General features: G+C 45.6%; 1 protein-coding gene across 1 annotated transcript in view; it reads right to left on the bottom strand.

Moving 5' to 3' along the window:
* LOC133354467 (tetraspanin-15-like) overlaps positions 1-25,084 on the bottom strand; it is a 290,888-nt gene that overhangs the window by 153,709 nt on the left and 112,095 nt on the right. The window lies entirely within an intron of this gene.

Raw genomic sequence — 25,084 nt, 5'->3', positions numbered from 1 at the left:
CGCCAGGTACTCATGTAAGGCTGAGTCGACCTAGGGGAGGCCCAGGACCGGTTCATATATTCGTCACTGGTGTTGGACCACGAGAGGCAATCGGAACCGGGTCGCCGGGTTCGTAGCGCAGCGTAGCGCTCACCACCGCACCAAAATACCAAATGTGCCTCAGGATGCCACATGGTGTTGATGGTCAGACATCGTGAGCATTCGTGTTCGCGTGGAGTTGTTGTAATCTGTGAACAGATTAGACGCAGTCAATGGCTATTATTCGTGAAAATCTAATCCTGAAATCACCTCATAATGAGCTCTAAATCACCAGTTGCCTGTAAATGTACAGGCCGCAAGTCAATCCACTGCTGGATGAGAGGAGACCCCCGCGAGGTTTATTTGACCAAACGTCGCCACTCTGGTCACGTGGCTTGGTGAGAGGTGGTGGGAGAACTGCAGACCAGCGGATGTTTATTCATGGCCCTCCACTGCCCACAGCGCCTACTGCACCCATGTTTGGTTTGCGTGCAACACAAGTCAACCCGTCCGAGCGCTATCCAGGCTCAAGGCCACTTAGCTTCTGAGAATTTGATGATATCGGGTCACAGGAAATAACGAAGTCATTGGTCAGTTTAACACGTAGGGCTTTCGCGACCAATATCATCCATAATAGAGGTTTTTTTGGGTTAGATCGTGTAAATATCTAAATGTGTCGTTAAAACCCGCCACCACCCTGACACAGCCAACTAGTAAGGGTTGTCACGTAAACAGAACATGGCCAATTCGTCACTACTACAGCACACCGGTGTGTTGGAGAGCCAAGCCACAACATTTACAATCTGAGCCAAGCCACAACATTTACAATCTGAGTATCGGTGTGCTGTACTCGTGACGAATTGGCCACGTTCTGTTAACGTGACAACCATTACTAGTTGTCTGTGTCGGGTGGTGGCGGGTTTTAATGACACGTTTATATATTTACGCGCTCTAACACCAAAAAAAAACCTCTCTTATAGAAGTCATTGGTGTTTGAAATGTCGATTTCCCAGGCAGAGAAGCATGCGATACGAGGGGGGATGGTGCTCACAAGTTTACACGGATGGGTTACGACCCCCATTTGCTGTGCGGCCGTGTCTTGGCCACCTAACAGCATGCAGTCTGACCAAACTAACAAACTCGGAGAGCCATTGTAAAAATCACTGTCTACTTTGCGTCAAACGCGCCTCGTTTAACAAATGGCTTACGCCAAAGGTGATTGGGATTTGACTCACAACCTTACAACCATTAGCCCGCCCACTCTAGAGAATGAGACGTCATAATGAAGACGTGCAAAAAAAAAATCAGTAATGGGATAATAAAAATTAATAATTGTGAATGGATAGATCACGTGGTGGTCAGCAGGCTCCCCACGGAGCCAGATTGCACCAAGTCAATAATAGTGTATTCCGACAGCATGCCAATTTTCGCAGGGAATTATCATCGCAGCCTTTCGCTCTGAAGAAACAAGTAAGTTTGAGAGTCTGTGCTCGCACTATCACCATCATTGTTTTTATTATTGATATGAGTAGACCACTGTGTGTCGGTGTGAGCAGTCGCCCCGACGTTTTAGGCATTCCACCATCCAGTATGTTTAAAAGTATAGCACCCATTTTATTTATGTATGTACATTGAACTTCTTTAGCACCATACGTAGCCAACCGCACTAATCGGAGGTATGAGGGAAGGACAACAAGATAAACACAAAAAAGCAGTTCTAAAGAAATGAGTTTTTAATCTAGATGATTTAAAAGTGCGTAGCTCCAGTGGCTTCCTGATATCGAAAGGAAGAGCATTCCAGACGGCCGCAGAAGCGCATTTGAGAGCACGCGATGCGGTGACCGTCTTTATTTAGACTAACGACCTCTTATTATTACGTAAAAAAAACGCAATTATTACAATACACTTATATCGGTGAAATTCCGGTAATCGCATTCGCAAGAGAACAGGCCCAATGTGGGTCCCCTCTCTTGTGTGAGGTCCTGGGGACATTGCCCCAGGATGACCTCTGCCAGCCGACCTTTCCCGCTGGGTGACCAATGGATGTGAGAGCCAAAATCCGCCACTTAAACAAATGACCCACAATTGAATTATAAACCAAATTGTGAAAAAAGCAAAATACATGTCCGTATGCCACCGTGTTCACCTATATTTTTCTAGTTTTCTAAAAGCCATACAACCTGCTCGTTTTCCACGTTGTTTAATGAAAACAAAACATATTTTGTTCTTTCTTCAATAATTGCCCTCGGTGTACATATTTAGAGTTGTGTCCCTCCAACACAATCTTCTTCCCCTGTTGAGCAAACTTACTGGTTGCTTTGTTTTGCTCATTTTTATTTTTAGTGCAAATTTGCATCTTTCTTTGTTATATGATATGTTATTTTCAACGTGTAACACGCCGCACAGCGTGAGTTAATTCTTGTACAGGCGCGCGGAGGGACCACAGACATTTGTAAAAGCAGCCAGGTGGTGAATCAGCACTACCAACAATTGCCAAAGCTCTGTAGGTCCTCTATATATAAAGGTGTTATCGGCCAATTCATGAGTATTTAAACATGCCAGAGGAAGCCAGAGGAAGCCAGAGCACCCGGAGAAAACTCACACGTGGGAGGGGGAAACACTTTATCCCATACTGGTGGAACTGGTGGAGTCAACATTTGCTGTACTGCCTTCTCTTGACGAGTCGGGATGTAACCCATCGATGCCCACCGGAAGGGAGTTTCATATTACTTGTGTGCCACCCACCAACCCTTGCCTCTGGATTTCAGGCGTGTGCCACCACCAAACTTGTTAAGTTCATCAGTCATTTCCATTGTCACGAGCACATCTGAGGCGTTTCATCATTTCCCTGTCAAGGTTTATGCCTTTATTTATGACATCGTTATCCTGCCAAAAAGTGGCGGCATTATGTGGCCAAAAAAGCTATACAAATCCGGCCGGAATTCAAAAAATGATTAAGGTAATTTAACGCAGCTATTTACAGAAAAAATATTACATTGCTTAAGTAAAGCAATTTTGGCGATGAAGAGGTTGACGTTTCAGATGTCACACTTGAATAATGGAATACCGCCCTTCGAAATTAAAAATAGGAATGTTCCTGGACCAGTTAGGATATCTGTGGACATCATTAAAGAAGTGGGACTAACTGTTTAACAAAATTAACGAAGCTATTTCATCAATGATTCCACACAATTGAAATACTACCTACATCAATCATTCTTCTGTCCAGAAATAGGAGCACAAATATGATCTGAAGAATTATAGAACCATCGCTGACTATCACACAATCTGTAAAAATAATTATTGATATCGAAACCGACCACGCGAGTGAGCTGGATTTAGAAAGACCCCTTAAGTACCATCAATACATTTTTTGCAAAAGACTAATTTAAACGCTTAGCTTTTTGTAGCCTATAAACATGGAATTTTTTTTGTACGCAATGGGATATTCCTCCGTTTGGCCAATTCAAGTTGAGGGGGATGATCATTTTTCTGACAAATTTGAGCCCTGGGGGGAGGGGGACCCCAAGTCGCCGGGTGCACAGATTGAATTTCAATCGAGGTCACACGAGACAGAAAACTCATTCCGTCACGTTCCCTCGCTAATTCGTGCACACGTCGGCGTATCGTGGAGATCTTTTAGAATCTGCGCTTACGCAAGGGATGCACTCTTATCACGCTCACAGACTCGATGTCTCGTGCTAATACAGCACGCGCGATTATATGATTGCGCTGGATATTAGAATTGGAGACCCTTGCCGGAGTCAAACTGATCCAACTGACACGGTCCATAAACTGCCCAAATTGAGTCCCAGCAGGAGGCAGTTGGTGACCTTTCTTAACGAGGGTCGTCTTTTACATCGCCCCAACATCAACAACAATAACAAAAACGAATTCATCAATTGCCAAGTCAAGCGGCTCGGCGTCATTAAATGCAATAGGAAACACATTGAAGTTTCCATTTCCAGGGCAAAAGGGCCAAGCAAATATATAAACGAACATGTTTATTGTCAAAATGAACAAGCCAAACGAACCACAAATGGACAAATCTATTTGTGTTTAGGCTTGTAAAGGGGCAGCCCTGAAATTCCTTGCTCGTGCCACTGCTGGCAGAAGGGCAATTCAAGTAGTCGGCTTATGGAGAAACTGAACCATGTCACCACTGGAATGTGGAATTTCCATCACGGATTCATGGTCACGAACAGAGATGATCTCTCCATAATGCTCATTCGAGCATGGAAGGAACTTTCATTTTTTTTGTATTGTCTGGTGCAGTATGTTTTTGTTTGTTCATGGGAACTTAAATTTTTTTGTATTGTCTGGTGCAGAATGTTTTTGTTTGTTCATGGAAACGTTAATCGAATTCATAAGACACTTTTCAAAAGCAAGGCAACACACACACACAAAAGCCACCTGCGACTATTATGAACGTGTGATGGAAAATGGATTTGCATGTGAAAAGATGATGTGCTATTTCACGAACAATAGCTGTGACTGCTGGGGCGAACCCTGATATCAATTGAAGAGTCGGGACATGACTTGCGGGGTGCATGAAGGCGAGGAAAGCTTAATGCCAGCATATTCACGTCTGAGCTTTACGCGGTTCAACAGTCCACACTCTCCCTGCAGCCTTCATTATAACGACTTGCGTAAGAACGACTCCAATACCTGCACTGAACACGTGCAATCAAGGTGAAGCCTTGAAGGATTTGTTGATCCACTCCACACGTCTCTACGCTCCACGTCAGAATCACAACATTAATTTATACTTGGGGAATCCGATGAGCTATGAAGCTCTTTTTCACAGATGTCCAGTAGGCGCATGGGGTAAGAAGGTTACAACAACAAACAGTACAAAAACTTGATAGGAGTGCAAGGTACAAGATAGGTGAACAAATCACCCAAACGCACACAAATACAACACGAAACCATCCCCATCCTACCAGGCAAAGCCCACTGAAGTACAGGTAGTCCCCGACTTACGATGGAGATGCGTTACGACGACCCCATCGTAAGTCCAAAATATCGTAAGTCGAAAATGGCCTAGCCTACCCAGGAGTCTTAAAGAATGGTGATAATTTAGCAAAACAGAGCAATTTACAGTACCGTACTGTATAAACTATATACGCACAGTACATCCCGGCAGCGTCCCAACGTACAGTATCGTACCTCGTTCGCTGCTGCGTTTGCTTGCCGAACGAAATGTAAAATATTTGACAATAATGTCATATCGCTATCGTAAGATCGAAATATCGTAAGTCGGGCCATCATAAGTCGGGGACTACCTGTATTCACTTCTTTTCAGGCAGGGCGCCCAGCTCTTCCAGGACGTTGGACCAGTGGAGAAGTGTTTGTTCAAACACCCTCTAGAGCTGCCTCTACAGACGCCCTACTGCCAGTAGTGGTGTGCACGAGAAATTGCAGGGCTGCACCTTTAACTATTTTAACTATCCAAGATGTGGGCGCACACGTCTGGCGGTTAGTTACAACATTGAATGGTTCAAATAATGTGCTCCAAGAGTCAATGGTGGGTAATAGAAAATAAAAAAAATAGGTAAACGTTGTTTGTTAATTAAATTAAATGAAAGAACCTGTAATTCATCATTCAATTAGCCAAACAGACCGAAGCGTCCCAGGGGTGTCTGCTCACACACACGGCAAAAACCTGCATGCTGTCGTATGCAACGGTGAGGCTAATCCGTGTCGTATGGATTGCAAACCAACGACTGATTGCAAAAGCCAGATTTTATTTGACATAGCTGTCCACAAACAGCGCTCGTTCCCAACCTGAGCTGCGGCAAATAATTATCGTAGAGCGCAGAAAACTAATTATGCGTTCCACCCCCCCCCCCCCGCTCCGTGAATTGTGGGTTATATGTAAATGGTTTATGAAAATTAGCGGATCAAAAACTGACCCGTGTCTTCCTTCTTTCAAACAAATTCTGATGGGATCTGGAAGGCACATTGGCAATTATGATATAACTGTGATTTCGTTGTAGTTATTAAACCACGTTGTCCGTTTATAAATGATGTACAATCCACAACCGTCTGGGGAAATGTACAACGATGTGAACATCTTCTTGGTTCTTTCGGTAAAGTCACGTATTTTTATTATTGTATTACTTCCCTTCTACGTGACTTTACTGAAAGAACCAAGAAGATGAATCCCTGCAGTCACGAAAGCTTTAAATCGATGTGAACATGTTGATAGAATCTATACGAAATCAAGTTTGGATCCCGTGATATTTGTTAATGATCCTTGCATCAATAACATTGGGTTCAACGTCGTCATCATCATCATCAGCCATGACCTATCCACTGCTGGATTAAGGCTGCCCCACAACGACACCATCCCTCAATGGTCCTTCGATGCCACAATTGATCTCCTTCTTGCACATGAGATGAGATCATCGCTCCATTTCCGAGGTCATCCTAATCCTGGGCTTGTTCTCTCCGTTAGTTATCATTCATTTGATTACCAGTCCTATCGATCATCCATCACCCAAAGGGGTAAAACATTAATCATCTGCAAAGCTAAATATATTTGAGTGGGTGGAAAATGCAGCTGCTAATCAGCCTGTCAGAGCACTTGCCAAGAACACTGAGATCAGAAAACTGAGGCCCCGGTGGTCCAACTTAGATAAAGCGAGATTCACAAATGCCGCAAGGTTATTGGTCTTAGCTGAGTGACAAATGAATGCATAACAGAGCACATTGTCCAACACGTGTGGGGATTTCACCGTGTTTTATCAAACTCGGCTCTGAGGAAGCATCAATCATAGACGCGCAGAGCAAACCATCTGCAGAGATGAAGGGCATGCTGCATTAGAGAGGTAAAACAAATCCTTCTCGCAAGGGCACTGAGGCACTGTTCGTGTCCTGTTTACAGGCCTCAGCATGAAGTTGAAATTCTACATTACTAGGACGGGGGACAAATATGTCTATAGAACAACCGCAGGTGATTTCCTGACAAAGTGGGACTCGTTTTATTGACTCTCAACCAGTATTTGAACTCGCAACGGTCTGACTGGGAGCCAGTCACTCTACCCATGAGCCTCCTGGCCGGATAGAGAGGTTAAAGTAAGGCCTTCAATATCGCTGTTGGAAAATGCTATAGCATAGCGCGTGCGTCACCTGGCACTGGGGCTTTTTGGACGAAGAAAAATAGACTTTTCTTAGGATACTACTGTATAATGTCAACTACTCAACAAGAACAACAACGGAAAGCAAGGATTGGGAGAAATGGGGGAGGTCTGTGCTCAGCAGTAGGAGGTGACGGGCTGGCAATAACAACAACAATGACATCATTATATATTGTCAACAGCACGTTTGGAATTTCATTGGTGAAACGTGCTGAATGTAAATGTACGAGGGAAAAATAAAACGTGTTTTTGAAATACAAGCCCACAACTCAACTGATTTCGAGGTTAAACAAACGTTAATAATGTTTACATTACTAAACGAGGTGTTAAATTACCATTTGCTAATGGAAAAGCTACCAATCTCCTGCTTCTCAGAGGTTGGTGATTTATTTACACCTAACACGTGTGTGCATCACTGCCCCCGACTCAGCCCCCTCCACTCATTCTTTTCATCCTCATAGATAATATTTAACGGGCTGCAAGCTAAACACTTACTCTCATTCTCCGTTCATTCACCATCGTCCAGAAGCTCATCACATTTCCATAGACAATATCACATTTTCACGAACCATAATCTGAATACGAAACAAGGAAAGAAAGACGCTGTTTAGTCCATTAGCAATAACGGTTAGGTTTTGTATGGATTCTATTTGAAACGCGTTCGTTAATAAAGTCCTCACAGAATTATCAATGCATGCTCGCCCATGGAAATAAACATTTTAAATATGTTGCAGTGTGTGTGATTGATGAGGTGGTGATCAAAATACTACTGTCGTGGGGGCTGGGCTAGGTTAAGCCTCAGCGTCTTGCTGTAGTCCCTGTGTACCGCGGAAGGACCGACCCCACCGCTCTCCTTGTTCTGCGCCCGTTCCCATTAACTTTTTCTCTGCACCGGCGGGAAATTCTCACTCAACCAAGACGAGAATGGGTGACCGACTCTGGCTCGGTGGCACAGCGTGCGGCTCTCGCAATCGGAAGGGTTGCGAGTTTAAATCCTGGCTGGGGGGCCTTCTGACTCGGCCGATCAAAGTCAACGCCGGTGGCTGTCTTATGGGGGAGACTCAGCCACCTCGCCATAGAAATATGGGGCTTCCTTCGCCGGGTCAGGGGCTGTGAACGGTAAATGAGCACCGCCTTCGATGCTCAGTCGATCGAGAAACCACGGGCTGCTTCAGTGTCTATTCCCTTCTGCGTGGATTTTCAATACCGCAGAACCCCTCCTCTTAACCACGGTAATTGGTTCGACGAAACCGGTCGTTAAGTGATTTCGTCGTTAAGCGAATATAGGAAATCCATGTTAAAGGCTTAATTCGTTCCGATAGCATCACCCACAAAACGCACTTTATAATATTTAAACAATGTATATTAATAAAAAAGATATACTAACAACATCAAAATAAACACGTTTATTAAATGCATTAATTAATATTTATTGTACCTAAAACAGCCTGTTGTTAACAGGGGATTGGTCGTTAAGCGAACAAATTGGGCTCTGTGGAGGCCTGTCTTTAAACGATTAGTCGTTAACAGCGGTGGTCGTTAAGAGGGGTACTACTGTGTATATTTTAAAGGATTTTTCATTCCAACTCTGCAGCATTCGAATTGTACGGCCAGTGTAATGACACAAATTAATTGAATTTCCATTCAGGACTCTCGCAGTAATACGTGTCAAAGAATTACTCCCATAAGATGACGGGGGACATGAGAATCTCACAGACTTTACCGTCTACATGATGTGCATGTCCCATTGCTTCTGTACAGCTTCTTCAGATGTAGCTGAATTTAAACGCAAGGTAAATCCAAATTGTGCTGCTATGTATTGATTCAAAATCACAATTAGCTATGGTCGATCCACTGCTGGGTGACAGCCTCCCCAAGCGGCAGACACCTCTCGCGATCCCATAACAATCCACCGACACATTTCAAACCTTCTTGGTTCTTTCGGTAAAGTCATGTAGAAGGGAAGTAATAAAATAATAAAAATAAAACATAATAAAATAATTCTCACGACGTTTCGGCCACAACGCAAGCAGCCGTCCTCAGGTGAAGAATGAAACACCACCATTCTTCATTCTTCACCTGAGGACGGCTGCTTGCGTTGTGGCCAAAACGTCGTGAGAATTATTTTATTATGTTTTTTTATTTTATTACTTCCCTTCTACGTGACTTTACCGAAATAACCAAGAAGATGAATCCCTGCAGTCACGAAAGCTTTAAATCAAAACATTTCAAACCCTGCATTTAAATCGGCGACTGCAAAGGTTTGGTCAAGTACACGGCTGAGCAACTGTATTTAATGGATAAAGTTCAAACAAGAAATAACTGCTAATTCGTGGCAATGCCAGATGCCATGTTCCAGGAAGCTGCCATAACATGCACAACCGCGTGGCATCTCAACGTCACGTGGGTTCCCCCACCTCCGATGGGGTACATATTGTGCGAAAGCAGAAATCAGAATATTAATTTATACTGGAGGAATCCGATGAGCTATAAAGCTCTTACTCTTAGGTTTTTTCGGTAAAGTCACGTAGGTAAAAAAAAATAATTACAATTAATAAAAGTAAAATATTACTTGATACAGCAATCGTGCTGTGACGGTTCCACCTGAAGACGGAAGCGTCGTGATTTTTGATTAATACTTTTATTAATTTTATTTTTTTACCTACGTGACTTTACCGAAAAAACCTAAGAGTATGAATCCTTGCAGTCACGAAAGCTTCAAATCTAGAATTATAAAGCTCTTTTTCTCATCATGCCCAGTAGGGGCGGGTAAGAATGTAACAGCAACAAACAATACAAAAACATGATAGAAATGCAAAGTACAAGAAAGGTAAAGAAATCACCCCAAAAAATACAAGTAAAACTAAACCATCCCCATCCTACCAGGCAAAGCCCACTGAGGTATTCGCTTATTTTTCAGAAGTGACCTGGCCACAAATGATAGCTCAACAAAGTGGCACCATTATTTGGACGTTCATAGCACAGAAAAAAATCCAGGTAATCTCAATGCATGTTTCTAAATGTGGAGTGTAAAACCAGATGACCCGGAGACACAAAATCCACTCGACAACGGGAATAGCTCAACAAATTGGCTTATCGCGTGAACATTTCTAGCGGCCAAATACTCTAAGCACGTATTTATAAATGTGCAGGGAAAGAGGAAAAGGATAAAAAAAAATCCATGCGACCATGGGGAGAACACGCAAACTCCAAATATACAACAGGCGTCAGAGTCGGGATCGGGATCGAACCCACGACCTCCTGCGTACCAGGCGAGGGAGTTAACATCTCACCAATTACACCCGCTGTATTATCTCGGAGCGGCCCCTGGATTCATACAACGTACAGAATAATTAATATTGCTTATAAGCCATGGAGACACAATTACTTTAATTGTTGACCAATTATCGCAGACTTATCTGGAAGGGTTTATTTTATTTTATTGGACAACAGCAGTTAAGCGCAAATTGGAAAATTCTATATATATATGCATCTACAATATGTTGTGGCCAGAATGAGTATCCGTGTAAAATATTACGTAGTCAATGAAATGCAGTCGTAACAAATGTATTCTTGAGGATATTGTGAAGGCAGGCTTCTGCTTCTGCTAGTGTAAATCAGACACACATTTGAATCCAAATATTTACACGCATGTTTCACATTTTACCCGGATATATTCATTGCATTTTTTTTGTACAGAATAACGAATTCAGCAATTTGGACGCTTGCCACGGGCAGTCAAACGCACGTAAACAAACACACACACAACTCGCATGCACAGACACACACACACACAGGACGACACGTTAATATGACGAACAAGTCTACGGAAATAACTGAACTATCCATGTCGAGGCACGGAAGTCATGAAGTCAATTAGGACACATTTTAATATCCTACCAAAAACAACTGCATGCATACGTATACACGCTCACGCACACATAACCAGCACCGCCCTGACTGAAAAGGCGTTTCCCCGTAGCTCCACCGATCGTCTGGAACTCTCTACCACTGCTGCACACAAGAAGTAGCATTCAAGCACCTTCACGATATAGCCCCAGATTCACACCTGTTCAGACCCTCACCCTTCCAGGCATCACCTGTTCAGCCTCTCACCCATTCAGACCCTCACCCATTATGGCTCTCATCTGTCCAGGTCCACACTTGTTTAGCATTTCACCTGTCCTGGCCCTCACCAGTCCAATCTCTCACTTGCTCAGCCTCTCACCTGTTGAGGCTTTCACCTGCTCAGGCTGCCGTACGAGGGACTTGCAACTCTGGCTCGATGCCTGTGAGTTCGCTAAATATGTGCACATTGTAAATTGTGTTTATTATAATATTCTTAACACCAGATAACTCATTCTTATTCTGCCAGAATATTGACTTTGCGAGATGAGATATGGCAGCAACAGCAAAAAAACAGGTTGCAAATAGTACAAAAAATTCAGACTTATAAACTTTAAACGTCTTGTGGGTGAGAAAAAAATTACATTTCATAATGGCTCTCAAGAAAAGTCCCGCCTGTGCAACTAAAATCTTTCGTGCGTTCAGCTGAGCACATCGTTATCATTATCATCATTGTATCTCATAGTGCATCACCCAGTGGCATAATGAGTCTCACAGCATAATGCATTCAACAGAAATCGCTCCCAGTGATGAATTTACATCACTGTCAAAAAAATATGTAACATTGAAAAAAAATTGCCTCGTTTCTCACTGCCACTCTGCGCAGCGCTCCGGTTTGTGCTCTGTGCGTCCTTCGGCACAAATCGTCGAGACGTTTCGCTGCACGTGCCGGGCGTTTGTTCCTGCATCCCATCTCAGCTTCCTGAAGAAGCCCTCAACACGCGGAGAAAAACATCGGACGACATTCCTGCCCAACAACTCCCCTCCAATCTTCTATGCGCACTCTGCAGCTTCTTTTCCTTTCTGCTTCCTGTGGTATTTGTGCTCATGCACCACTGCCAAACGCAGCAGCGACACCAAATCATTCGTTTGATTTCCGATCCGTATGTCACAGCATACCACGTATAGACCATCCTGAAAAAATGGTTTACCGCAGTGGTTCTTATCCTTTACTGCAGCAATGCATCCCTTTGGTTCTCAATCGTACAACAATGTATAATGGTAAAAAACAACATAGGGGTTTGATAACAAGAAGTAGTTGTAACTTACGTGCCCGTGCTTAATTTGTATTTTCGATTATTTGCCTTCTAAAAAAATCACTACTTTAGCCCACCGGTGGGCTAAAGTACTGAACTATTTGTGGTGGAGGGTTACGACACATTTATAAATAACGCGATCTAACCAAAAGAGTTAATTATGAATAATATTGGTCGCGAAAGCCTACGTGTTAAAACTTATTGAAAGTGGTCCGCTTGTCGCCTGGGCGTACGACCGCATAGCGCCGCTTCTAACTTCAAACGAGATGTTAACTCCCTCGCCTGGTATGCAGGAGGTCGTGGGTTCGATTCCGACCCTGACGATGTTTGGAGTTTGTGTCTCTCTCTCTCCCCGTGGTCGGATTTTTCTCCGGGTCCTCCGGTTTTTCCCCTCCACGTTTAGAAACAAGCGTTTAAGAGTTTTTGGCTCCGAAACATTTCCACGTGATGAGCCACTTCGCTGAGCTATCATTTGTGGACAGGTCACTTCTGAAAACAGAGCTTGACAGCTGAGTGGCCCTTACCGGGTAAAATACAAAACGTAGTTTAGGACTAAAGTCCTCGCGTAACGAGTGCTCACACAACGCGTCTTCACTCCAACGTGGTTCTTCCATCATGGAACACTTTTCAGGAATGCATCTACCGCATTAAATGAGGACTTTCTGTACTTCAAAGCTGCAGAGCCCGCAGTATTGCAAAAAAAGGCACCCCATTCACTTATTCACTCACTCATTCACTCACTTATTCACTTGCTCACCAACTTTTCATCATTATTCTATCGCTACTACAATGGTTACTGTGCCGGACAACACGCGGTACAAAAAACCCGAAAACACATCGGAAGAGATATTGAGCACAACCACGAAAACCTAAACAGTCGTAATTCACATCTGCTGCATTACGGAGATACTGTATCCAGAAGCGAATTCGACATGCAAACGGGGAACTCATGCAGCTGCCAGGTTATTTAACAAATTGCCATACTCTGTTGTCTGCTGCCAGGTGGTCATAAACCACTTGTGGGGTTTTATTTTTGAAATCCCATAACACAAGGCCCTAAATGCAAAACGTCGAAGAAAGGACCTTGAACAGAAAAAAATTACCCTTTGTATTGAAAAATGTTGAGAGCCGACTGCGCTGCTCTGCAAGAGGAAATGCTTTCTGCTTATAAAAAAAACAAAAGCCATATTTGACCTTAGTGGAGCGCGCTGTGGCTGGGATAGAACTCCTCGTTACACTCGATGGATGCCGGGCGCAGGCATGGGAGGTCGTTTTGCGTCGCTTCGTGCTCACAGCAGAAGCAGCTGTCTGGGGCTTTCTGCTGCAGGGCCATGTGACAAGAATCAATTGCTCCGGGCTGTCTCTGCCACTGCTGCTGCTGCTGCTACTGCTCAGCCTGCTGCCCCAGACACAACTCTGCAAGGCCAATTGGAGGTGGAACACAGCTGACAAATCAATAAACCACAACACCAAAACAAAGTGGGACTCTTTCAACTTTCTTCACATCAAACCCAATCCCTAGAAGGCAGCTCGCCCTCCAAACGGCATAGCTGCCCTCTGATACGGCGCACGATCGAAGGCAATGAATTGCTAAAGCAATGCCCGAGTTCACTGTGCAACTCTTTTTTTGGCCTTGCCAGGCTGCGTTACGGGGCGCCGTAGTGGTGAGATGTGGATTACCTCGCCTGGTATGCAGGAGGTCGTGGGTTCAATCCCGATCTTGATGCCTGCTGTATTTGGAATTTGCATGTTCTCCTGGTGGTCGCGTTGATTTTTCTCTGGGTCCTCCGGTTTTTCCCTAGCACATTTAGAAACACGTACTTAACAGTATTTGGCTGCTATTAATTTCCACGAGATAAGCCACTTCGTTGAGCTATCATTTATGGCCAGATCGCTTCTGAAAAATTGCTTTTTATACCTCAGTGGGGCCTTACCTGGTAAAACAAAAAAAAGTTTAGTTTAGTTCACGTCAAACTGCTGGTTACGTGCCTACCATGACAGTTGCTTTTGTCCACGATTTCTAAATTGCTTACATTTTTTTCTTTCACTTTTGTGATCCAGGTCACCCTTACAATGAGACCGTGCTGGTCTATTGAGTTGTCAGCTCGTTAAACAAAATACACTTGAAACTTGAACTACTGTACTGTATGTGTGTGGAAATAATCTGGCTGGTTTTTCTGTCTGATTGGGGGTTAACTGAGCCCATCTTACCTCCACGACTGGTAAACTGAGTCGTGCTTTGTGTCCAGTCAATCAATGGTTGTCGCTTGGACGTTCTGGCCCCTGCTATGATAATGTGGAATTTCCACTGCTTGTTTGGAAACCACCAAATGAGCTGCATACTGCTCCCAGTGCTCGCTCGTTTGAACAGACAGACATTTAGACTTTTACTTGTGAAATTGATATAATTGACATTGCCTACCGTTAATATTAATTACATTATCGGTAATGGTATAGCATTTGCGGAGACATTGAAAGATGTGTTCTGACAATATAATTGGAAAATATGAAGGCGCAAGTATGAATTCGGAAAAATATTAACCATCTCAGACTTACTGATGACAGACATTATGGCAAGCAAATGAATTTAACGAACGGTAGAGCTTCAGCTGGCAAGTTGGGCTGAACACAACTATGAGCAAAAACAAAACTTGTGTACAACTTCACTGAACAATTTAAGATGCCTGTTGGAAGGACACGACTCCCAAGTCTGACGAAGATTCATTGCCTGAAATCTCAGTTGACTGTATATGTTTTCTGTCATAAAGCAATGTTAACGATGCGTGCGATGATCCATTGCCTTTTCTACCGTTTGTCAGTGTCACTGCGCCAAATCTGAACATTTAAAACCACTTAACAACTGCACGCCACTGCCACAAGCAGGAGTAACCACTCACTTGGAAAGTCGAAACGTAATTGTTTTCTGGCGGGACTGGCCTGCACAACAGCAAAATAGAATTCCAACCGCTGGCTGAGAGCCATCAAGTTGAGGTGAGCGCCACAACACTTTGTTTGATAACAGAGAAACTGACAATTTCGACTTTAAATTATGATAAACCCACCACCTTCTCCAACCATTATATAAACGGAGTGGTACCTCCTGCAATCTCTCATTTACTTGATACAGCTGTCGTGGCTGTGACGGTACCACCTGAAGACGGAAGCTTGTGTTGCCTCCGAAACGTCGTGATTTTTATTTTATTTTACTTTTTAATGTTTTTACCTACGTGACTTTACCGAAAAAACCTAAGAATATGAATCATTGCAGTCACGAAAGCTTCAAATCTCGAACCAAAACCAGGTGGTAACAATGGTCTCCTCTGTGCACTGCACCCAGGGTCTCCCTTTGCAAATGAAACCCCATTGTGTCCCATTGGGTGCTCTCTTATGTTTCTGAATTGTGGAAATGTATTTATTGATTGGGATTATTAGGAAAGGCTTTATGTGCACTGCCATTCTCACCCTTTTATCTGTACAATTACCTTCGCTTTTCATAAAAGCAATTGGACTTTGAGTTTCTTCAACAGAGTACACGCGAATCCACTCCTGTTCCTTTGCTCACAATTGGTTATGCGGCCGTATCTCAAAGGGCGACTGAACCCGCGAGATCTCTAAGACGGGCACGTACAGACTCGCCGCCTCTTTGCTTTGCATCCCCACCAGCACAGCAGGGCTGCCCTGCTCGTGGAGAATGCCAAGCACGGCGAGGAAGAAATCACACAACGAGGGCGTCCTCGGAAAGCGTCGTGCCAAAGAAAAGCGCAGCGCGCGGATTCACAACTGACAACTAACCTCGGGGGGTTCGTGGCCAATTCAGAGCGAGTTTGTAGCCAATTTAAACTCAGGCGTGGGTGGAAAAAAAATATCTCATTAGAAGATAAACTCTTTTTTTTTAATTGGATTGCGACAAATAATTTATTGCCGGGAGAGTTGGTTAGGCGGTGAGGCAAGAAATCTGCCAACATATCCATACACTGCCATAGATAAACCATTTCCATTAGTTTATACTGTGGAGAGTCCTGCTGGTTGAATGAAAATCAGCAATGATACCATTTATTTTAAATCGGCCAATGAGCCCCGCAATATTTTAATACCGAGATGTGCTCTGCTTTATATATGCAATGTAGTTCATTTTACAACAACATTAGGGTACCATTACGTTTATTACCAGGGCGAATACTGTAAGTGGCATTACCCTACCTTACTAATTAACGAAATTAAATGTGGGGATTACACAACACACTTAGTCCTATATTGGTGACTTTCTCGTGCGCTCGCTTGGGGGTTTAGTCAGGAGGAACCCCTAGGAAGGGGGTTCGTTTGTGGGTTTAGCAAAGAGGGACTCCAGGAAGGGGGCTCACGTGGGGGCTTCGAGAAAGGATGCTGGGGGTTGACGCTGGAGGGTGGATGCTGCCTCGCGCTGTCTTGGCGTTTGCTCCACCACGCTTCTCTTTCGACTTAACTGACCCCCCCGATAGAGGTCAAGGCAGCAGTACCAGCAGCACGTTGTTGACTCCAGGGGCACACGGAGGAGCCACGAGCGATGTGGCTCCTCTCGCCAGACCCGCCCCTGGCGCTTTAGATTTTCCTGCCGTGATTAAACGGGGGCACGCTCACCGCACGTCGTTCGCACGAGAGCTGCACTTGCCGCGAGCAAAATCAGAAGCAATGTCGTTACGGTACCATCGGTGGTGCGCGTGTGACGCGAGTTATCAGCGCAAACGCAGACGTGCGGCCACATCGACCAACTGCTACGCGTGTCCAGAATACATTGAGTTCTGGGAAGGCGTAGCTTCGAACCCAATGCTTCGTGTCATACGATGAGAAAATCCAACAAAACGGGAGAATGCGTGCAGGCCGGAAGACTCAACACGCAGAGAGAAGGTGCTTCTCACAAACTACCGTGGGAGGGCCACATTTGAATCTGCTCTCAAAAACAATACGGCCACACGTTCAGCGCTGTTTGGGGCTAGTGGTCTGGACAAGGTTAAGAGCATCGTGCACGCAATGTAGTTGGCCACATGGCGACGCAAGGCATGACGGGGAGTGGCGTCTTCCTGCCGTCTGAGAGCAGCACCGCTCGGCGTGTTGTATTTTTCTGCACGTGTGTCTGTGTGGCACTCTAGAAATGGACACCCACACCAATTATACATTTGTTTGCAGCACAAGTGTGAATTGGGTTTGTTTATGAGGTTCCTATTTGCTCTTGGTTTCAACAACACAAAGACAAAGATCCCCGGTATAGCCTGAGCAGACTTGGGGCAAGCGCTGTTAGCGAGCACCTGTGAAGGCCGGCACGGCACACGAGGGGGTGGGTGGCCAACACCACGCCTGGCCGCCTTTGTCTCCCCAGTGGTGATATTTACACACCACACCGGGTACTCATTTGAGGCTGAGTCGACCTAGGGGAGGCCCACGACCGGTTCAGATAATCGTCACCGGTGTTGGCCGTGAGCGGGAATTGAACTCGGTCCGCCGGGTTCGTAGCGCAGTGCGCTAACTGCTACACTACCGCTCATCATTCAACACATCGATAATGGAGGCCTGGTGGGCAGGCCTGCTCAGTGTGAAACAACAACAACAACATATTATTAGCGTTTTGCAAGCATTCAAAACCTACGCGCTGCCGTCAACATGGAACGCCCGTGTGGGACTCAACAGGATGCGATGGGACAAATTTAACCCTGGCTCATGTTCACTGCGATAATTCAAAGGCCGTTTGGGATATGGGGGAGTTTACGTGCTTTAATATCCACAAATTACTTTAAAATAATACCTTCAACTTGCAACATGCATAAGTATTCACTCGCTTTCGTGGACAGGCAAAGACATACAAGTGGGAAAGCAGCCCAGGTGGTGAGCCGGTGCCAACATTTACCCGAGCTCGGCAGACCCCTACTTATAAAGATGTTTCCAGCCAATTGACGAGTGCTGACATATGGGTGGGAATCGGAGCACCCAGAGAAAACCCACGCGTGCCATGGGAAAACGCTGTGTCCCATACAGACGGAACAGGTGGACTCCACATTTTTTGCTGGACTATCTTGTGGTGAGCCAGGGTACGGCTTTCTCCTCGACGCCCACGAGATGGGAGATTCACAACGTGCGTGCAAACCATCAACCCTCGCCTCCACAGTGCCGTGTTTGCGGGCGCGCATAGCCACCACCGCCCGGCTATTTAGAGAGAAACATTTAACGCTTCCATCAATCCCCGCAGGGAGACCGTAATTCTCACTCGGAAGGTAATTGCCCTCTAAAAACGGCTTTTACCCTTATACATTTTCGTCGGAGCGATGTCCGCAATTAATTTGTTACGGTCGATGATTTGTGCTTACACTCTGCCAGTGAACGGCGGAATGAGATAACTTTGTTACATGCATATTTTGTACCTCTTATTGCAGTGTGGCTGATGGAGAAATAAGCGATACTGCCTTTTTTGAATGGTGTAAGAAATTACCCTTATCAAGTACCGTACAGTATTCCAAAGCGTACGGGCTGATTAATAAACATGACCTACCACTTCGTTCAGACTCACAGCGTGGTGTAATAGCAATGTACCTTGATGGTACCATGTGCTATGCTTGTCAAACCGAGGAGCAGTTTGAACTGACATCCTGTATTAATTACATTTCTGCGTCAATCCACTGCTCTATGAAGGCCTTGCCCCGTGCTGTGTCCGTCATGTGTGACCATAACTTCACCACGCTGTTCAGTGTTGGCTGGTGAATCGGGGGGTGTGGGGAGGAGGCCCAGGAACGGTTTCAGACATTACGAACCACTGATGTGAGCCATGGCTGTGAAAATCAAGCTCAGGTTACGGGATTTACATGAGGTGTTAACTACCTCGCTTTGTATGCAGGAGGTTGTGGGTTCCATCCCGACCCCTCCTGACGACGCCGGTATATTTAGAGTTTTGCGTGTCTCTCAGAGGTCGCAAACGGTTTTTGATTCCTTACCCGTACCCGGCCGCACCAGGGTCGCAAACGAGTACCCGTACCCGTACCCTACCCGATACCCGGCTACCCGTACCCGGCCGGGTATCGGGTAGGGTACGGGTACCCGATTGCGACCTCTGGTGTCTCTCTCATTGTGGTCGTGTGGAGTTTACTCCGGGTACTCCGGTTTTCCCCTCCACATTTAGAATCAACGCACGTTTAGAGTATTTGGCTGCTATAAATTTGCACTTGATGACCCACTTCATTGAGCTATCATTTGAGGCCAGGTCGCTTATGAAAAAGAGCTATAAAGCTCAGTGGGCCTTACCTGGTGAAATAAAACATCGTAAATAGTAATAAATAGTGTGCTAAACATTGCTCTGGTCGTTCGAAGTGTTTTACGTGTTTATTTGTGAACAGTTATAACCGCTCACAATTATCCGCATGGCGCTTGCACACACAGATCATTACTGGATTTTCAGCTGCAGGACAAGTCTCTGTTTATAGACGCGTTAGGTTTTAGTGATCAAGTGAAGCTTTTATGTTTCAGTGATCAATAAAGACAGACGACTTTTCGAGGAGGCAAAATATTAATAGATTTAATGTAAAATAACACAACGCTCGAAATTCAAGCCCAGCAGCAGAAGACGTTGCTGTTTCATTAAATATGTATATATATTGAGCTGTTTTAACGCAGTAAGGGGAGAGGTGGGTGCAGTGGTTAGTGCTGCACTCAGAACCCGGCAATCGTGAGTCTGATTCCCAGTCACGGCTAACATCAGTGGCGAGCGATTATCTGAACCGGTCCTCACATCACCCACCCCCACCGTCAACCAGCCCATGGTGACCATCATGGTGAAGTATAGTTAAACAAATCCCATGACTGGCATAATGAGGGGAGGCCTACTCCCCCCATTATGCCAGTCATGTTAATTAACAAAGGGACAGTAAATGATCATCTTGTTCTTTATTTTAACACGTGAGATGTTCCAATAATTTACATTCCGTGGAATCGCTCTCTCGCCGAAAGTGGCACACTTTCCGTCGTCCTCCCACCGTCGTCAGAATTGTTATGCCCTGACTCCTTCCGTCATTGAATCCCTCCCCCACAGGTGTTTTTTTCCCCTCCGTTCTCCCCCCCCCCCACCTCCAGGCCTTGTTGTTGTATTTCGCACCTCCATGGCATTTCAAACCCCCCTTCACATCTCGTGCGCCGAGGGTAGAGCGACGGCTGGGCGGCTCACGGGGCTATCTGCTCAGGCCAGGCCCACAGACGCCCGTCCCCTGGGTAGTCCACCCACAGTCGAAGCCAGGCACTCTCCAGAGAAGAACATTGCATGGCCCAAGCCCTCTCGCAAATGTGCGTATGAAACGAGCCGTCAAATAACTTTCGCGCAGTTTGCCTCTCCAAATGTCTTCAGTTGAATTTTTTTAAAACATTTCTTAAATCCCGCCATCCCCCCCACCCCGTCCCTACCACTGTCCACGCAGCAGTTTAAATGGGTAGGCCATAGTTGATCGGTAGTCACTCACGTGTGGTGGAGTAAAGTGTGGGTACCCCCACCTCTTCTAAGGAATGTTGTTTTTCAACCATGGGAGGAAACAGGAGCACCCAAAGGAAACCCGTGCAGAACGGGGGGAAGGAACAAACAACTCTGCACAGATAGGTGCAAGTGTTGGGAATCGAGCGTACGCCCTCCTTGTTGTGAGGAATAATTAGCACCACTGCATCACCCCGCTGCCAAATGTGACACTGTGGATCACCACCCTCTGGCCACAATTGTCATGAAGACCGTTCCACACAACACAAACCACCTCCTTCATCACTTACAAACTTAAACGAGGTCTCGACTGGGTGACATGGAACCAGTTACCGCACAGACGATAAAATCACTCTCCCCACCAACCAACAACGTCGACCTAAACTATTCACCACCGTACAATTTGCACAAATCCTCAAGAACTAATTTTAGGCGATGGCACGACGCGCCGTTACACAGCCCGATGGTGTTTGGCCGTCGATTCGCATGGGGAGAGAGAGAGAGAGGAGGGTGCCGAACCAGGGGAAAGTTACCACGGGCATGAAGGTCGCAGAGGGTAGGCGAGTGCGGCTCGCGTAGCGTGGGCGTTGATGTGAAATTAACGAGAGATCACGTCGCGTTCTACCCGAGTGGAGGGAAGGAGGACTGCGAGGCGATGAGATCGAGCAGTTATGTCGGAGCAAGCAAGGATGTGAACGCATTTTGTACGGCAATGTTTCATCTCGCGTGAAAAACACAAGAGATGAGCGAGACTTGAACAGCAGTTGCAACTATGTTGGTGAGTGCGCTTTAAAGGTTCGTGTGAGTTTTATTGTGATCGGTAAAGCCATTACGCACTTAACGGTTAAAATGAGCCGCGTGATTGCATTGGCTAAATGGATAGTTTTGAAACAAAATGCTGACACAAAACACCACGCGTGTAATTAAATACATGGCCATTTAGTTCAGCATTTTACTTTGAAAGCCGGATCTAAAAATCTCTAAACAAGCAAACATTAGTGTCTCACACTTTATGGTACTGCGGTAATGACTAGCATTGAACCACAATGTTTCGGGTTCACCAATGAAGCAGCCTCACTCAATTTCCGAGGTCGCTACTCAGAGCAGTTTGTGCGGAAACGTCGCCGTACGTCGATGTTAAATTCGGTCGAGAAGTCTTCCACCACCGGTGAGGAGGAGGCGGTGGCGGTGGAGTTTTATCGGTCAGAATTTGGTCGACATGTCACGGTCCTCCGTAGCGGTCCTCACAACATCGGCAGTCCCCAGCCCCGAAATCCCAGCGCCGAGTTGACCGCGGAAAAACCCCGCGGTGTGGAGCAAGCGGATTGGTGGCTGGAGATGAGTGGACCCGGTGCGAGGTGTGACGAGATGTGATTGGCGCTTGGGAATAAGGGGACAGGGATGAGGGGAGGGGGAGGGAATGGGAGAGGGGACCGTGAGGATAAGAGGGCACGTGGGAGGAGGGACGAGGGAGAGAGAGCTGTGGATGGAGAGGAGAGAGCTGCGTATGAAGGACGGAGCTGTGTGTGGAATACAAGGACGACTGGAACCCTTGCTTTACCTGCCTCCGTGTGTTAGTCAGGAGAGTGTCAGCTACAGATACATTGGCCACGTATAAATAATAATTGTAATATCCTTGTAAGTGTAGTGACATATGACGTCACTGCTGTGTTGGCTCGGTACGGGTACCCTAGGCGGGGTGTCACGGAGGTTGCGTCAGGCCGTGACACTCTGCGTGAACCCGACAGGACACGTGACCGGACAAAGGGGGGCTAGGGGCCCCAGGGGGGAGCTTGGTGGTCACGTGGTAAGGGGCCCGTACCTTCCCGAAGGATCGGGAAGGGGGGCGTGGCCGAGGGTGGGGCCGACCACGCGGTAGCGGTTATAAGCCGGGTGTGAAGAGAGAGCGCAACAGTTCAACCCTGGGATGAAGACGCCATCAGCGGTCCTCGAGTCTCCGGTCTTTGTCCGTGACCAGGCAGCCTGCTAACCTGCCCTGGTCACGTTATGCAGTATTCCCCCTGAGTGTTAGTTAACTAGGGATGGTGGTCATCACCTTGTGTATAGTGTTGAGTTGGTTGTTACGTGTTAATACATAGTGTTGCCTCCAAGTTGAGTGTGCGCCTCAATCAAATCCATTACATAAGTAACTAGCTTCACTACCCGGCTTCGCCCGAGACTAGGATTTTGTATAGGATTAATACACGTGCTACGGGGAGGGTGGGGGGGGGGGTGCGTGACGTCAGTATGCCCACTGCGTGACGCTGCCGCGTGCGGGTGACATCACAGATGTGACGTCACCGCTCACTTGCCGTGCAAAATATATCCATTATTGCGCTCCCCCCCCCCCCCCCCCCAAAATACAAAAGTCTATTTTTATACTTTCTACATTGTGTAGAGTCTGGAAGCTACCCACATGCCAAATGTAAAGTTTGTTGCATATTGGGAAGTATGCTAAACAACTCGAACAGACACAGATAGATAATATCCTTGTAAATGGGACAATCGTGTCGGGTAGCGGAGGTCGATAACTTTGGCATAAATCTCAAAAAACAAACATCGGACTCACAGTTTTGGCTAAGAAAACCGACGTTTTAAGTTTCTTATGATCAAGCTTTAAAAGCATGAAGATTTAGATTTAAGGTACATACATCCCGTGAAAATAACTGCAGACGGTCTGCAGTGTGAATCTGTAGCGCAAATGACGACTGGAGAAATATTTTTAATACTCGGCAAATTCACACACATCCTAATCAACATTGCATTTTAGTCAAATGAGACTTCGATAAGTTACCAAGGTGATGACAAGCTCTGACGTGATCAATCAGAAGGAAGTGTTCCATCTCTTAAAAAGGAGACATTAAAATCAACAGCAGTTGTTTTTTGTTACACAATGAAGACATCACTAGCATCTAATGAATGATGCCTCAAGTTTATGTGGTAGGATATTATTTTATATAATGGCTCTATTATTCAGAGCAGAGGGAAAGAGGAGGCAGAACACCTATACCTTTTAATTCATAATTGAGGTTTAGGGTTAGGTCTTGCAAAAAAATGTATTGCAACCCCTCCCCCACCTGACACAGCTACTCAATAAAAGTGTCACAGGAATTTAAAAAATGTGTCAAATCTACTATTGCTGCGGCATCCACACCGACCATGTACATCCGGCTCCAACCGTGTCTCTCCAGTCCTCTCCAAGCTGCATTGGCCTCTAGTTGCAGAACGAATACATTATGAGGTCGCTCTCATTACACACAAAGTGCTCGCCACAAATGAACCACAACACCTCGCTGATCTCGTCAAGGAGCATAAACCATCATCACGCGAACTCCGGGCATCCTCGCAGCAGCTTCTTGCTAGCCATCGAACAAAGACGGTCACTGCAACGCGTGCTTTCCGCTGCCATCTGGAACGCTCTTCCTTCCGATATTAGGAAGCCACTGGAGCTAGGCAATTTTAAATCTAGACTGAAAACTCATTTTTTTAGAAAATATTTTTGCGTTTTAGTTTGTTGTCCTTCCCCTGCGCCTCCAATTACCAAACTCATTAAAAAAAAAATTTTTGTGTTTTAGTTTGTTGTCCTTCCCCTGCGCCTCCGATTACCATCGTGCAAACACACATACACCAGTGTTGTCGGAGAGGAATCTTAACAGAATGTAAATGGTAATGACGTTTCGCTTGAGATTACATCTAACATTGTCAGGTTAACAGTTCAGATCTTGAGTGAAAGGGCTTCCGGATCCGGGTCCTTACATTCTCCATAACCTGACCCAAAAAACACACTTTAATCACAACACTGGTTGTGAACGCCTTTAATTCTTGTTTATATTTCACATATGCAAATGGAGCTCTGAATATTTCTTTTTATAGTTGAAAATGCTGAAAGCTACAATCTAATATATTCCTCAAAAATCTGTCTGTCGCCTGTTGAAGCTAGATGCAGTTACTGGCAAAACGATGTACTCAGATTGTAAATGTTGTGGATTTCCTCTCCAACACACCGGATAATTATTGCGGTGTGCTGTACTAGTAACGGATTGGCACGTTCTGTTTACGTGACAAACCTTACTAGCTGGCTGTGTCGGGTGGTGGCGGGTTTAACGACACATTTATATATTTACGCGATCGCACCGAAAAAAACTTCTATTACAGAGGTTGTGCATCGTGGAGTAACGTGTGGGTGTGGCTGCACCCAATTCCATCACGATCTCTGGGTCAGAGTGGAAGAGTAGGCCAATGCCACTTCCACGAGCAGCGGCATGAGCAAGCAATTGCAGGGCTAT

Source organism: Lethenteron reissneri, chromosome 47 (assembly GCF_015708825.2).
Source record: "Lethenteron reissneri isolate LAM-NWPU_2019-01 chromosome 47, ASM1570882v1, whole genome shotgun sequence".
NCBI lineage: Eukaryota > Metazoa > Chordata > Hyperoartia > Petromyzontiformes > Petromyzontidae > Lethenteron > Lethenteron reissneri.
Note: the sequence above shows the minus strand (reverse complement) of the source record. Positions and strands in the feature narration are given on the sequence as shown.